This window comes from Macrosteles quadrilineatus, unplaced genomic scaffold (assembly GCF_028750875.1).
Source record: "Macrosteles quadrilineatus isolate MER2022 unplaced genomic scaffold, UCM_ALF_1.0 Scaffold_4__1_contigs__length_99947679, whole genome shotgun sequence".
Taxonomy (NCBI): domain Eukaryota; kingdom Metazoa; phylum Arthropoda; class Insecta; order Hemiptera; family Cicadellidae; genus Macrosteles; species Macrosteles quadrilineatus.
This window is the reverse complement of record NW_026542597.1, coordinates 83,658,525-83,676,343: the sequence shown is the minus strand read 5'-3', so window position 1 is coordinate 83,676,343 and position 17,819 is coordinate 83,658,525. Positions and strand designations below refer to the sequence as shown.

At 36.6% G+C, this 17,819-nt stretch overlaps 1 protein-coding gene across 1 annotated transcript in view; it reads left to right on the top strand.

The window, feature by feature from the left end:
* Window positions 1-17,819, top strand: part of LOC128993355 (FERM, ARHGEF and pleckstrin domain-containing protein 1-like) — an 80,780-nt gene that overhangs the window by 11,523 nt on the left and 51,438 nt on the right. Inside the window, exon 2 of the mRNA XM_054417201.1 lies at window positions 6,701-6,858. The gene's annotated coding sequence lies outside the window, so the exon portion shown is untranslated. The remainder of the gene's footprint in view (window positions 1-6,700; window positions 6,859-17,819) is intronic.

Below are 17,819 nucleotides of genomic sequence, written 5' to 3'. Positions count from 1 at the left end.
TATATATGAATTTGAACGGATGGTGTTTTTGGCCTCTAGGGACCTCAAAACGAAAAAAAAATCGGTCCCGCGTCCAGGTCTTACCATGAGTACTACGGTAATAGCTTATTCACTATATGGAAAATTCGCTAAAAGGTTTGATTCTTGGGGTCGAAATAAGCAAAGAGTTGGTTAACGTTTGTGATGTCTTGTTTGGTATAGCTTTCGTTTGTTTGTATGTGTTTTTTTTTTATTACATATAACTACTTAACGGTTTGAGGTACAAAATTGAGATTCTGCCAAAATGTTCATCTTATGGACCACTAACTTTGTGTGGAATGAGAATAAAAACTCTAAAACTTTTTCAAAATGGCGGCTATTTTGAATATTTTACGCCAAATTTCATGAATCCAGTTATTAAAATAGTACCACAAAAAAGTGTTATTATACTTCTGGTACTCACAGTTATTTGGGTCGTGGTTTTAACACGATTCAAAGCCAACATTGCTGATACAAACCGATTGCTAAACCTATTAGTCTTCTGTTCATCACTCTAAAAACCGTTAAATCATTCATTGTTCTCGCTGTCCCTGCGTTCGAAATGCTGTCAAAACAATGAGTGTCGGAGGTTCAAAATCTATATTGACTGTTGAAACTATTCCCTAGTATTGTATAATATTTTAATACACCTGTTTGTAAATTTTACATGAAGTCAGCACTGCTACCTCGATAAAATACGTTTAAAATTAATTTCTTTTGAATAGTTGTTGTATATTTGCAAGATCAGTTTTAATTTATTAAGTAGAGTGAAACTAGACGCAGTTCCTTGATTGGAACGTTATTTCTCAATATTGAGATGGTACTTGTTTTAGTCGTATGAGATACCATGGTTGTGTAGTACTTACACACCAAATTTGATAAAAATTGGACCACAGGTGTCGTCTGTAGCTCTGTACACATTCACACATACAGACACACACTGAGCCGCTTAGGCTTCCATAACCCGAAAAAAAAGTAAGATCTGTACTGGGGTAAAACCAGTGGAACTTTAAAAGAGTATATGTGTGAGAGTCGGAACACAGTAAATTAAACAACAGTCATTAGAAATATCATTTTTAATACACATTTTGAATTTTACCTTTCTTGTTCTATTGTTTGAATCTGATTTATTTTTCCATTATTTAAAACTTGTTCTCTAACAATTTGTCTCGAGTCTTTCCAGAAATATTATTAGCCTACAATTAGGCTAGGTCCAAGTTAACCTAACTAAGGTCATATGTCTTTCCTAGAATTTGTACCTCTAAAATTTTGGAACCGAGTCAGGTTTGATTGTACTTCTTACACAGAAACTTTCATTTAATGTTACAATGTATAGGGTTATAACTGTAGTTTTTCTCATGTAAATATTTACCAAAAAAAAAAGGAAACTAGGATGTGTTAATAAATATGATATTTCTAATGACTCTCTTAACTCTCTTAAAGTTCCACTGGTTTTATTTCGGGTTATGGAAGCCTAAGCGGCTCAACACGCACACACAAACAACACTTCGAAAACCACTTTTTTGGTTCAAGGGGGACCCAAAACGGATATCCACTCAAAACTCAAATCTCGAATTTTTTACGAAAATAATACTTTCTTCATATTGGTGGAGAAAGTAAAAATTGGGAGGTACTGTGGTAAAACTCCAATGCGAAAATCATCACGACTATGTTATAAAATATATTGTTACAATATTTAAATTTGTCATATACAATAGAAGGGCGAAGTTTCTCCCTTATCACAAAACTCGCAGCGTACACTTGGCTTTGGCCTTGTTCCAAGGTAATATCAGACCTGGATGATATTGTTATATAGGAGGGGATCGTCTTCAATATAGCGTCTGGGTTTTTTCATTGGATAATTCTACGGTTATTTTATGCCAAGTGCCTTGTAGAGAGTCAGGCATAGCTATTGCCTTTGAATAATGCAAGTAGCATTCTAATTTTGTTGAAAAATTTGTGTCATGTTTTTCTGTATTTTTCATGCAAATTGAATGTTATGGAATATTATGTGCTCTATGGTTTCATGTCTTGTGTTATAACATAGACGAAGTATTTTGTATTGTTTTGCGTAAAATAAAACTATAACAGCTGAACAGCTTGTGTATTTTAGGTTTAATTGGGAGTTTAATTGTGATGTTATGGATATTATTGCAACTACAGTAAATAATTGAGCTAAACAAGCAGTTTTGGGCTAGGCCAGATGGATTGAAACCAAAAGGTATTTTGGACCTTTCCCATCGATTTATTACCATTATAAGGGTGTCCCGTAACTCTCTGGACACATGTATATAGCGTTATTGCTTAGGTCAAGACAAACACATTTCACCATAGAATCATGGGTTAGTGGTGCCTAGTTTACCGTATGTCTGTATTTATATATGTTTTTTTACAAAAAAAAATGATTACTCCTAAACTGTTTGAGATACATTGTTGAGATTTTGCAAATATGTTTATCTTCTTCAGAAATATTTTCGTTTAAAGTTATACTAAAAACTCATAAAAACCGTTAATGTTGCGCTATATACATGTGTCCAGAGAGTTACGGGACACCCTGTATAATCCGTATGTAATAATACACAATTAATTGAAGTTTTATGGCTTGTCTGGATTCTAACTTAAACCAACCCAGCCTAAAATAACCTAATGCTAAACAGTTATTGTTTACAATTATAACATTTCAACCTTATAAAACAGTGGTAATTAACGAAAAAGGTTCGACAATTTTCTATGGGGTTCCAGGTTGTTCTTATTTTTTCCTCGAAAACAGAACTTAGTTGTATATTTTAACCTCGTGGAGGGAACCATCTAGGACGCTGTTGTAGACAAATCTCGAAAAAATTATCACTTTCCTTAAGAATAAGAATATCCCCCTATCTTATGTTATATCACTATATTTTTTTTCTCTGCTCCTTAGAATGGGAATTGTTGTGTTATATAACTCGTGTTTAGCCTACATAGCATAGTTTACGCCCAGTCCCAGCTAGCTCAGCTCTGTCAACGTAGTCGAGGACGTGTTTCGAATCAAATCGTCATCGTGTTCAGGGCCGGATTTAGCATTTTGGCGCCCCTAGGCCCAAATAATTTTTCCGCCCCCTAGTCTGGTCACAGTTTCTTTCCTACAAACCTTTATCAAAAACTATATCATGCCTATTTAATAGGCCTAAGTTATTTGCTTGAACACCAATCTTATTCGGAATTTTATCATTAGAAGTTTTTTGAAGAATTGTCTTGGTTAGCCTTAGCAAAATGCCGTATTAAACACTTTTGGCAATTTTATGCTTTTAGCAAATGCTCACGCTTGTGGGACTGAAACAAAAGAATCGAACCCACAGAGCATTATTGCAAAAAAGCATGTACATTGATTCCGATTTCAGGCCCCAAAACATGAACTCCATAACAGTAGGCCTACGTGATACCATAGATTAAACAGACTCATTTAGTAGATTTGTCACCCTTGGGGATTAGCTGAAAACAATTCTTTTTATTTAAGCTATTTAAGCCAAGTTATTGTCCAAAATAAAACGATCAAATCATAAACAATAGGTCGTCCCCTGGTTATATTACAAGAAACTAAAACACACAACATAGAACTATCCCTAAAATAATAGAAACTAAACTACGTCAAAACTAACTTCCAGTGTCACCAACATATTTGAACTAGACATGAAAAACAATACTTAGAATTAACAACATGATAAGAAGTTGACTTGAGTTTATGGTTATTCTATGGTGGTACTGCATCCAGATTATATTTGCAAAGCAATAGTCCGGCCAACCATAAATATCCTCAGGTCTGAGCTGAGGAGAAAATGGCGCCATTAATGATTCTTCGTTATTGAATTTTAAAGATAAACTTATCGTATTTTTAATATTCAACAAAACATATTATATAATTAAACTTGACCCTGCAGGTTGTTGTAAACTGATCAAAAGATTAGTTAAATAAATTTTCTTTTTGTGAGGTGAGGGTGGTAACGGTGTCTAACACGCATGCGCCCCTAATCACTCTGATCAGTAGCGCCGAGCCAGCATAGTGGCAGTTCAAAGAGTAGCCTACAGTGGCAATACTATGCGTACCGCTCGGGCGCTTGTCAACATCCCTACAGTCTACTCCCGTATAACCAAAGTTTTAACAAAATTGATGCGTAATGTTGAAAAATAGTTTAAATTTTCTAACAATTTTTTGTTCCAACGAATTTCAAAATTATAATGCTTTATTTGGCAAGAGTTTTTTTTTTTTTTTTTTATCAACTCGCAAAATATGTTAAGCTATGGCTATTTATTTTATTTTTAGATATTAAAACATATGTTTCCTCTCGGCCGTGCGCCCTCTGGGAGCTAGCGCCCATAGGCCCGGGCCTATTGGGCCTATTGGGAAATCCGGCCCTGATCGTGTTGATTAATGACAGTGGGTGTGTTGGATTTGATTTATACATGAGGAGGGTACCGTCGACGCACGTTATGATGACGTTGAACTCGTGCTGCAAATTGGGCAATTCAACGTGGTAATGATATGTTTCCAACTGACTGCTAATGTTGGGAGTGTGGAAACTTTGTGATTGGGGTGATAGTTTTGGATTTTGGATTGTTGGGGGTAATAAATTCACTTGGGGCTGGCCCTGATTTATTGGCTAGAACGGGACTTGAACCAAAGGTACTTAAAATCATACAACCGGTGTATCTTAGCTATGTGATGCGGATGCATTGCACGACGCCCAAGTGTCAAGACGTCCAATGAAATAAACCGACGTCCAAAATATAAGCTTTGAGCTGTTTCACGACGTCCAATGAGTATAAAGTGCGCTGTCGCACGACACCATGACGTCCAAAGCGTGTAGAAAGACTCTTGCAGTAGTTACTGTACTTTTGGACTAGACGTCATGCAACAGTCGAATAGTTTATATTGGACGTTGTGACACCGACTTACTGTATATAATTGGACCTCGTGAAATTTGGACGTCGTGCAATCTTCCCATGTCATGCCTGGGTAATTCACAGAAAACTTCAAACTATACGCCAACCTATATAAAATAAAACACCCCGCAGCAAACCTGCAGACTAAGCGAATTTCCATCGGCCTCGTTGGCAATTCGCTTGTAGGTTTGCTACTGGAGTGTTTCACCTGTGGGATAGAGTAATTCGACAATTCGCTAAATGACCTTGGCACGAGTCATGCCGCGCAAGTAGGCTAAGTGATAGCGATCTGTCAAACGTCGATGAGTCCGTCACGACACGGCACGGCACGATATGCTACCGTCACGGCAAAGTCGCGCCGAGGCCTCCAGATGTGGGCCAGTGTGACGAGGTTGGTCCGCTTTCCTGGTCTTGTGGCCTTGCTTTAATATCCTCACACTGCCACGATTGTGTTTTTTTGATAACTTTCCTCCATCGTCAATATCCCCCCGAAGATTTGTGTTAGTGGTTCTTTTTCGTTATACGAATGTCCCATTATTTGTAGGGATTGCACAATTGAAATTTTGAGTCCTGCCTCGGTTCGTACTTAACCTAACCCAACCTAAAACTTACATATTTCCATTGTCATTCGTACCCCAGTCCATACTTCTCAACAACACAGCACCTCTATCTGTCTCTGTCCTTAGAATCTTCTTCAATTCACCTAACTCATGTCTTGCTGGACCTCTACCACAGCCACCTGGTGGCTGTGCCTCTACCCAAAATCTAGTTCGTGGTCTTCCCCTGGTTCTACTTTGAACCTAAAACTACCTAATTCTAAACAGGATTTGCATATAATTATGACTATCCATATACTGTAAGTACCAAATACTTTTTGTATCGTCGTATTCGTTTCATCAAGAAAAATTGGCATGACCTTGATTGCTTCACCTTCACCTTTCGTACGTTGAAATTAAGCATTGTTCGTGGGAAATAGAACATGAACAGAAGAAAGAAGCGATATTGTATTGTTTAAAGGCTTTGGTCGTCGTAGATATCTGTTACGTTGCCTAACCATTTCGGGTTTATCAGTCGATAATGATAATGTATGTCATTTGACCTTCGTTGTTGTTGTACTTTACACTGAATCGAAAAAGGGAATTAAGCGATATTAAAGTTAATGTGCAAGTTGAATATATTGTTTATGTGGTTTAATTTTGTTTCTTATATCATTTTTATTTTTCTATTGCAGGTAGACGTGAAGAGTAAAATTTATAAACCGGTTTAGGACCCTTTCCTTTGTAACACATGATCGAAGGTTTAGGTTTGATCTCGGTTCTAAAACTAAAATATTCTAACCCTTTAAAGGACTTGTAGATAATTAAAAATTTCAACCTAAAAAAACTGTGTGGTTGTGAATTATTCGGAATCAGTCCAGACTTTTCACTTGTATTCACATTCACGACAATATATTTTGTTTAAAATGTTAAACATTTTGTAGATGTATCTTATATCTTTTTAGTGTGGTTATTGTACTTAAATATAACGTATTTTAGATGGGTTTACACTATATCGCTGCAAAGCGCTCTAATGATAATAGAGTTTGCCTCAGGAACGCGACTAGCTTGCTCAAGAACTTGGGTGTATTGATTTTAGTCAATGGCTGTTAAACCGTATATTGAAGTTGTAGCTTGGAAATATTAAAAGATTCTATCATCCAACCTAGACCCAAGTTGTAGTTATGTACGTGTTGTCTGATGTCTGACTGATGTTTGTGTTGTTTCAGAAGGAGCCGAAGGAGATGGCAGCCCGGCCCGACCTATAGCAGTGACAGTGACTGTGCGTGTAGTGGTGTGTCGCGTAGTGTAAAGTGTGATATGTGTGTGCGGACCTGACTGTGATATGATCTCGACCCGACACGTTCTCTGATACAACTGAAAAGTGGTGAGTTGATCAAATATTGTATCCTGGGGTGTTGAGATTGAGTGAATATTCTGGACTATTGAAGTCGAAGTATAGATATCGGTCTAGCATCGGAGTCAAATCGGTGCAGGTCAATCATTGGAGTCAAATTATCGATAGTGGCCAATCATTTGAGTAAAAGTACTCCGACAATAAGTATCGATACCGATACTTGAAGTCAAATTATCCATACCGGTCCTGTATCGGAGTTCAAGAATCGATACCGATCTAGCATTGGAGTCAAATTATCGATACTGGCACTGTATCTGAGTAAAAGTATCGATACCGGGCTACCATCGGAGTTCAAGTATCGATACCGACCCTGTATCTGAGTCAGAGTATCGATACCGGTACAGCATCGGAGTCCAAGTATCAAAACTGGTTTAGCATCAGAGTCCAAATTGTCGATATAGGTCTAGCATCGGTGTCCAAGTAGATTGAGTATCGATAACGGTCCTGCATCGGATTAAAAAAAATATCGAAATTGATTAAGCATTGGATATCGAATATCGATCGATTCCGGCCCAGCATTGGAGTCAAAGTATCGACACCATGCCATAATCGAGGTCAAACATTACCGGAGTCAATCGGGTCCATAATCGGACTCAAAAGTATCGATACCTGTCTATTATTGGAGTCAAAGGATCGATAACATTCAGGGATTGTAGTCAATGCATCGATACAGTTTTGGACATTGAGTACGGGGTTAACATCAGAGTCAAGGTATTGATACCGGTCTAACATCAAGGTCAAAGTATCGATAGTGCAATTCGGCAATAGTATAATTTTTATTGCTATCGAATGATTTTTCTCAAGATTCCGTGTGTAAAAGTTTTTTTTTAGAATCTCAAACAAAGGGTGTTTCATAAATTCCTCTCTTTATCTTTTTGTAAAAATGAAATTGACTAAAGATGACAACTTAACACTCATCACTTGAATAATCGGTAAACATTATATTTTCCTTTATTTTTTATCTTACGGTGACCAGAACTTTATTTAAAAATAATATGCCTCTGTTGTGCTGTGTTTCTTTACATTGACTTGACGGTATTTTGCAAAACAAATCAACCGTAGTGGATTTTGTTCCACGAGCGTCTAATCTTTCCTGACGAACGAACGCAGAAATTAATTAGAGACGGTAAATATCTCGTTAACGGGTGGAAAGCCGGTTAAATGGCGTCCGTGATAATTGGACCCCTTTATATTCGGGGACAATAACAGTCAATTAAGTGATTCGCATCTTTATTCAATAACTTTCCAATACTTCATTCACTCGTCGAAATTGATTCGGTAATGCCGCGTGTTTAATCAACTTTCCGCTTGCTGAGTGTAGGAGAGGAGAAGAATAACTCATGACGTCACAATGGGGCTATATAGAGTTGGTTTGACATTCTTGATTTATTTTCTCCGATGTTATGGTAAATAGACGGTATCAGCTGACAACTTATTTTCTTCTGTCAGTTTGGCCATAAAATTGTTTGTGGATGTGCACAGACAGGCTTTACATTTTATCCGATTATGATTAAACTTGGTATGTGTGTTCTTCCATGGAATCTCTAAGAGTTTTTTATGTTTATGGAAATTAGTGGGTTTTTATGGGGAGGAATTAGTCTACGAAAATTGCAATAGCTTTTGAACCTTATGTGTACTGCGTTGGTAAGTGCGTCAATTTTTCAGGGTTAAAAGGGTTGTAACGTAAATTAATTTAAATCAAAACAATTAGAACCGGCTTTGTGGAAATCGTATTTTTATAATTTCTTAAGTTTTTTGGGGGGGAAATCACAATTAAAAATACAAAGAAAATAATTACTTAAGTATTTGTTGTGTTGATAAAGGTCAGTGCAAAAACGTCTATATGGATACTTAATTGAACAGAATAATTAGCCTTAACGTTTTTTTAGATAAGCTAGTTTAATAGTGTTGATCTTTGTACTCGGTCCTTAAGTCCTGTGTTCGAACACTACCAAACACGTATTTACGCTAACCCCACGTCCCTGTGAGCATTGTTTCACGCACACAAAGCATCATTTGTCACTTTGGAGTAAAAACTACATGTTTATATATATCTACTCAATTCCAATATAACGGTGATCAGTGATGGTGCGAGACCCGGATCAGCTGTTTCCAAGGCCGCGGTGGACTAGATTGTTGTGAAAGCTGGAGCAGAAAGCTACTATTTCCCCGGTCACAAGTGTGAAGCATGCTGCTTCCCTGGCCTTGGCAATGAACCTATACTATATGCGTACTTCGTTCACAATATTTAGGCGGTTGAGAAGTTCCCCCACCACTTTTTTGAATTTAATGTATTTTGCTTTTGCTTAATCAGCTGTGAGCTATTTTAAAGGTGAGGGGCAAGTGGAGGGGATAGATTTCATCCCCTAACCACCTAAATATTGTGAACGAAGTATAGTGTTGTTAAATGTACAGTGTGTGTAGATTCTGATTGGTTGCAACACATTTTGGCGAAAAGAATTTGTAAGGGGATGCAATAGTAGGCCTACTCTTGTCATTAATTTGATCAGTTTTATCTAACTAGTGTGCTTGTAGGTTGTAGCTTTTTACCTTGAAATTGTTATAGATTATGTTATTTCTAAGATTAGGCTTACTCTTTGGTAGCTAACGCATTTTTTATAAATTAAATCCGAAACTTTTCGTTGTATGCGTATTGTTGCCTTGCCCTTTAATTTGTTAGCTCATTTTCAACTTTCAATTTTTTTATGTTAAAATAATTCACAAATCCTATTTAGGGTTAGGTTATTAGTTGGGTTAGGTTATGTTAGAAGCGAGGTATAACATAAACCTTGTATATTTTCAACTGATAGTAGTGAATTATTTGAAAAGGTCCCCGTATTGCAATAATTTTATATAATTTGAATCAATATACAATCGGTCGATACTTAACCTTAATTTAGACCCGGGAAAACGGCCTAGTGTCTATTTACTAAGTTACGTTTCAAACATGTTCATGTGACTAGTATCGGAAAAGCTAAACTTTGTAGAGATGAAACCAAAGTTGGCGTTTGTCTAAGCGATCAAATCTAAGGACTTGTTTTTCTTTCCAAAGACCAACTGTCAAAGCAAAGATCTCAATAGCTTGCCAATGTTGGGAAAACCACTTCTTGTTCGTATTGTACTATTGACTCTGAGGTGGATGATGGCCAAGATTCTGGCTCGTAAATATCGAGATTACATTTTAGTTGGTTCAGAATATTGGTTTACTACTACTATTTGTATTCGAATAGGCCTACTGTTTATCCAAGCTTTTGTTTGGGGTTTTTGCGAATTAAACAATTGACAACCATACGCATACCATTAATACTTGTCTAATTATTTGTTATGTCCTGTCTTCACATTCTAGTACGCTAAGCTTTATCCTGGAATCATTTATAGTTACTTCAGATTAGACCTCTAGGTTCGCGGCATTAGACAAAAGTCATTGGTCATTGGCGGGATTTGAACCTGGGACCTGGGGGACCGAAGGCTCGCGCTCTACAACTAGACCAGAACGCTCCCCGTTACACTGTAAATGTCTGTAATTAAATTAAATATTCCTTGGCAAACCCTGCCTGTAACCAAAATAATTTAAATGAAATCCAGTGCAATAGTTTGATCATGTTTGTATGTTTTCAATGATTACACCCACAGATAAAATAAGATAAATATCAGCATTAGAATTATAATGTTTGAGCGTAAGGAAGTGTAGTGAAGCGTTTCGTTGGTGTCAAGAGGAACAGGGAAAAGTCAGCAATTTGGATAAATTGAACAGGAAAGGATGATGAATACGATTATAGTAGTAAAAATGGGGATTTGCTTAATTTTCATCACTAATAATTTATCTCAACTGTTGAAGCAAAGTTGAATTTTATTAAACTTAAACACAACTAATACGGATATCGAATTGTAAACGACTCTTTACATTAGTTTGGGCAGTTAAATGATGCAGTAGTGAGGTCAGATAGTGAAACATTATTTTCAGTAGTTTAGATTGTGAAATAAAGTTGTAGGACGGATGCCAGATAGTGAAACACCATTTTCAATAGTTAAGGTTGTGTAATGAAGTTGTAGGACGGATGCCAGATAGTGAAACATCATTTTCAATAGTTAAGGTTGTGTAATGAAGTTGTAGGACGGATGCCAGTTAGTGAAACACCATTTTCAATATTGAAGGTTGTGTAATGAAGTTGTAGGACGGATGCCAGATAGTGAAACATCATTTTCAATAGTGAAGGTTGTGTAATAAAGTTGTAGGACGGATGCCAGATAGTGAAACATCATTTTCAATAGTTAAGGTTGTGTAATAAAGTTGTAGGACGGATGCCAGATAGTGAAACATCATTTTCAATAGTGAAGGTTGTGTAATAAAGTTGTAGGACGGATGCAAGATAGTGAAACATCATTTTCAATAGTTAAGGTTGTGTAATAAAGTTGTTGGACGGATGCCAGATAGTGAAACATCATTTTCAATAGTTAAGGTTGTGTAATAAAGTTGTAGGACGGATGCCAGATAGTGAAACATCATTTTCAATAGTTAAGGTTCTGTAATAAAGTTGTAGGACGGATGCCAGATAGTGAAACACCATTTTCAATAGTTAAGGTTGTGTAATGAAGTTGTAGGACGGATGTCAGATAGTGAAACATCATTTTCAATAGTTAAGGTTCTGTAATAAAGTTGTAGGACGGATGCCAGATAGTGAAACACCATTTTCAATAGTTAAGGTTCTGTAATAAAGTTGTAGGACGGATGCCAGATAGTGAAACACCATTTTCAATAGTTAAGGTTCTGTAATAAAGTTGTAGGACGGATGCCAGATAGTGAAACACCATTTTCAATAGTTAAGGTTGTGTAATGAAGTTGTAGGACGGATGCCAGATAGTGAAACATCATTTTAAATAGTGAAGGTTGTGTAATGAAGTTGTAGGACGGATGTCAGATAGTGAAACATCATTTTCAATAGTTAAGGTTGTGAAATAAAGTTGTAGGACGGATGTCAGATAGTGAAGATTATTTTCAGTAGTTTAGATTGTGGAATTAAGTTGACGGATGTCAATAGGGAAACGATATTTTCAGTAGTTAAGATTGTGAAATAAAGTTGTAGGACGGATGTCAGATAGGGAAACGATATTTTCAGTACGGTAGTTAAGATTGTGGAATAAAGTTGTAGGACGGATGTCAGATAGGGAAACGATATTTTCAGTAGTTAATATTGTGGAATTAAGTTGTAGGACGGATTCATTTAGTGCTGGTGTCGGATAGTAAAACGATATTGAAACTATATCGTAGTTTGAATTATTAAATGACGTCGTTGCTGAAGAATGGATATTGAAACTATATCGTAATTACTAAACGATGCTGAGTAATATTACAAATATTGGAAAGTAATACGAAACAATACTGCAACGTCTATGTTGAAGCAGTATTTCATGCATATTGTAGTAAAAATAGTTAGAGTATAAAGTAGAAACTTGTAGGGACTGTAAAACAATATTTCTGTTGCACGACGTTTTAGTTGGGGTAGTAAAGCGATGAAAGTGAGGCATGGTCGGTCGTATTGCAATATTGTACCTCTTGTGCTGTAAAGGCAGGGGTCAGTTGTATTATTAACAAACTCATATTTCCGACTGTCTCGCAAACCCCCCCCCCTTCCACACCCCCTGACCGTCGTACTTTCATTACCTTCTCTACCCTCTTGTCTTCTGTCTCACTCGCTCATCCACTGACATCCACTTCCATTTACATTGTACCAATGTTTAACCCCTTGTATCTTGTAGAACACTTAAAAATGTGTTTTTGATTGTTTTGTCTGTTGATCAAGTTAGATTCTGCGATGATAATAATAATGTAGAAGTGTAACCAAGAGATTTAAATATTGCTGACGAAAAGAACTGTGTGTTAAAAATAGTTCAGTATAAATCTCAAACGTGTTTACCATAGGTAGATTATCTTATAAGTGGGAAAATTTGTTCCTAAACGTAGCTATGTTTTATTAGTTTACTCCAAGACTTCCCTAATATTCAATTGGTTTTTCCCCGTTATACGAGTTCCACTTTCAGGTTGAAAATGTATAATATTATCTATTTTATAATTTGTATATTAATATTACGTATAAGGTTTGGTTATTTTGAGGTTATGTTAGGGTGTAACCAAGGCACCTGAAACTTCAATTGTGTATGTTACACACAACTATGGTTAGGTACCTATTCAACTATTCTAGTACAGGTATTCTGATGAGGTGCTTTATGGTTCTCGTGAACTTAAATCATCAGCGGAAATTAGTACCTAGGACTGTTGAAATTGAAATGAAATCATACGGGTTGATAAAATGTTATTCATGTAATCAAACATAATTGTGATAACCATTAGGCTAATCGAGAATTTCATTTCAATTAAGTGTAATGCTATCTAATAAACTTAGGCTAACAGACTAAAGTCAATAATATTTTTTCACGAACATTCATGTAATTATAGTACACCGTTACAATCAGAGAGCACAGAATAGAAATATTTATATTTATATTCTGTGCTCTCTGGTTACAATGTCAATGTATTGCTGAAAAAGGAATAACAATTGCTTTAAGTAAGAATAATGTGTTACTAATTTTGTTTAAATTCAATTATGAACGGCATTTCAATTATTTTACCCATGTTTTACCACTGGGTTTCTTCACGAGGTGCTAGTAGTTGAGGCAAAGACTGATTTCTAATTTGTTAATGTGCCTCTTGGGCCTTCATTCATCTATTTTATAGCCTATTTTGAAAGTTACAATTTTGGGGTGAATTTAAATTGATTATATTCAAATGCATGTTTAATTATGTATTTTATTATATTTTGGTAGTTCATTGATGGGTACAATTCGAACTAAAATACGTGTTCGATACATTTTGTATCAGGTCCAAAAGTATAAGGCTAAACGTGTAACAGCTTGGCATACAAATTCTGTTAACTGTAATTTAGTGCTCTTTAAACCGAAAATGCTCAACATTATAACTTCTCCTATAGGGTAGGACGTAACAAAAATACACGTTTCCTAAATTTAAATATTTGCTCAACTAAACTGCAACTTGTACTTTCACAGTCACTTGGCAGTCCAAACATCAAAAGCACCAAAGCAGGTGTCACAGTAAATGATTGAGGCCCTCCACCTCCCCCACGTCTACATTATGTATGTGTTGTGTATAAGTGATGAACTCTTCCACAGACCTCATCTCTCACTTCTGACACAAATTACATTTCTAAATGTTTAAACTACTTTCTGTTACAGTTCAACTTTTACTCATTTTTTTTACTTTCTCTCCCTATACACATTTTCGAGTGTCAGTTTTGGGTTGATTATTTGTTGTGGGCCCTACTTAAAGGGACAAGTGGTTTCCAAAGTGATGTAAGTGTGCGAGTGTGTTTTATTTGTTTATTTTTATATGTACTAAGCTACAAACTACACTGTAGTAAGATTTTGAAGACATTTTATTATTTGTTACTAATCTATGCAGTTTTTGTCAACCTTTCTTGATTTATATTCTACCAGCGATATTGAATCAGGTTGTATAAAGGTTGTAGTTACTCTCACCGCTTACCTGATAAAGGCTGTTACTCCCACCGCTTATCTGATAAAGGCTGTTACTCCCACCGCTTATCTGATAAAGGCTGTTACTCCCACCGCTTATCTGATAAAGGTTGTAGTTACTCCCACCGCTTATCTGATAAAGGCTGTTACTCCCACCGCTTATCTGATAAAGGCTGTTACTCCCACCGCTTATCTGATAAAGGCTGTTACTCCCACCGCTTATCTGATAAAGGTTGTAGTTACTCCCACCGCTTATCTGATAAAGGTTGTAGTTACTCTCACCGCTTACCTGATAAAGGCTGTTACTCCCACCGCTTATCTGATAAAGGCTGTTACTCCCACCGCTTATCTGATAAAGGCTGTTACTCCCACCGCTTATCTGATAAAGGCTGTTACTCCCACCGCTTATCTGATAAAGGTTGTAGTTACTCCCACCGCTTATCTGATAAAGGTTGTAGTTACTCCCACCGCTTACCTGATAAAGGTCGTTGACAAGCTAATGGGAGAAAGCGTATCACGTTAATTCCTATTGCCAAACTAGTTATATTGCGTTGTGGGCCGCAGCATCTTTTAAATCGTGTGCTCCCACTATCTCCACGTTCCGCCATCTCCGAACCCAAATCTGTCCCGCCACCTCCGAATTCTTGAGTGACCCTTACAATCCCATCACTGCCTGCGTTGTTAGCTGTCATTGCAGGGCTGCGAAGCCCCGTGGATGAAAGATTTAATGAAAATTTAACCCGTGGGTTATGTTAGGTTAGGTTTGGACGGAAAGTCTTAACGCAGGAAGTAACCGAGGATTATAGGTGTCACTCTGAAATTCGGAGATAGCGGTACACGGAGGTGGCGGGACGCGGAGATAGCGGGAGGTAACCTTTTAAATTACCAAAGAAATGAGATTTTCTACAACCCCTATTGTTTGTCCAATGTCCCACCTGGGACCAACAACGCACTAACGTAAGGAAATGAAGACGACCGTTTACAGTGTTTGTATGTCGGATGTTCACAAAGACAATTCTCGCGACGTCCGCATTCCTCTAGTGACAGTTGCTCAGTTGCTCAGTTGCCGCTTGTTCCGGGTAGTTTCCCTCCAGATCGACAACTGACAACTGACAGCAACTGTTGCCTAATTTTACTTTCATGTGCGCCGTCGGGCTTGCAGCGGTGCAAACCCGACCCGACACGGCGACGCCCACACTCGGCAACACTGCCATGGATATTAGAACAGAAACGGTACATCGTAAACATAAACAATGACGTCACTGGCCCAAATGTCTATAGCTGTAACAGCTGGTTTGACTGTGCCATTTAAATAGTAATAAAATCGTGTTTAATTTTGGACCAATGACATAGTTTGTTTATGTTAATGGTACACATGTTTCTGTTATATTCCGTTAGTGTGTTATCTCTCCGGCGATTAAATGAATGTGTTTTGTAATGTTTTCTTGTTGTAGTAGTTTCCCCCCTATTTCTCTTTTCTATGTGTACCACTATTAAATTTGTGTTTGACAATACTCAAAAGTGGTTTTATAGCCATGTTTTGATTCTAACCTAACCTAATCCAACCTCAAATAACCTAATCCTAAACAGTATTTTTAGATTATTAAAACTTTTTATAAAAACATAACGTAGTCATTTAACAGAAAAGATCAGAGTTTTAATTTATTGCTTGTTTTTAATCGTATGACCTAAAGAGATTTTTCATTTCTCGTCTAGGATTTTTTATTAGCAAATTTCCCTGGACGAAGCTATTATATGTATGTATATGTATATGAACTTATAACTTGAGTAATTTTGGTCCGTTTTTAATGAAATTTGGCATGAAGCTTTGGAGCTGTATACAGTTGAATGTGTTTGCGAACCAGCAACATTTGTTTTCTAAATTTAGAGTCAGGGTGTTTTAGAGATTTTATTTTTTTTTAAATTGTTTTTGTTAGGCCCAAAGCATAAAATTTACTAGGGCCTAATTCTGACTAGGCCTACTGCCATTGATCGCGTTTAGTATCCAAGCATAGTTGTTTGGAAAGGTTACAAGAAATCCCAAAATCTCTACATTTAAAATTATCATGTTAATCTCCTGGAAAATAAGTAAACCGTACTATTTTGCTTGTTTTACGGATATATTTTCTTCTACGCTATTTGGAGAAAATATATATTTGCATGTACCCTACGCTAACACAGATACCACATTACATTGCACATAACCATAGATTAAACTCCCTAAGTAGACTTGTCATTCTTTTGGATCATCTGAAGGCAATTTTATTGCTTAGAACCAATGCCGCTAAGATTAATTTTTTTTACAATTTGTTTCTTTTTCAGTTATTTAATTCCTCGATTGACCAAACAAAACGATCAAATCGTAAACAATAACTCGCCTCCTAGTTATATAAAATAAACAGGAAAGCACAAATCATGAAATTAACCCTAAAATAATATAGATAAAATGTTGTCAACACTAACGCCCAGTTTCATCAAAATTACATTGAAACGAAAAACGAGCTTTAAATTTTACAATGTGATAAGAGTCTACTTGTGTTGGTTAGTCATAACATACATAACCTAACATACAATGCACATAGGTCGTAGAACAGCAAGCCACCGTAGCCACAGGTAGAGGGATCACGTATACAATATTCAGCGTCCCATCCTCACAGGAATCGTAAAATTCTACCTTTGCTGCTCAGCATGCTACCACTGTCACTATGTCACTAATTGCATCACTAATACTGTACTATATTCCTACATCAATATATATTCTGAAGTAAGGTGAGGGTGATGCATATTTTAACCGAAATATTATTAAAAAATTACATATGTTTAGTCAATATCAACCATTAAACGAATAGGCCTACAGTAATGTGGGATAAGTATTTTGGGTAAGGGTATAAAAGGGGATGTTTTGTGAGTTGGTAGCACAGTCGGTGAGTCAATGGCACAGTTGGTGAGTCTGTCGTTCAGTTGGTATGTCGGTCGCTCAATTAGTAGTGCCACAGTCTTCGGGCCCAAGGCAGCAATTTCATGGGTTCGGATACAGGTACCTGCCACTGATTTTTATCAGTACGCTTCATCCTTGTACTGCTCTAATTTACCGGTTGCTTTGCTGATGCTTGTATTGTTCCATTCGCATGTCTGTAGCATATGTGGACGGGCGAATGCAATATATAAAAGAGGCCGCCAACCTCTAAAAGAAATTACTAATTACAGTATGGTCCTATTGTTACCCATAAGCCTTAAGTAGGAATTCTGGTTAAAAAAGTACCAACAGTATACTGTAGGTTTTAAATATCGATCATATTTATTTGGTACATTTATGAAATTTACTGTTCACAGGTTATGTTAACAAATATATCGCTACTATAACCCATACAATCCACAAAACA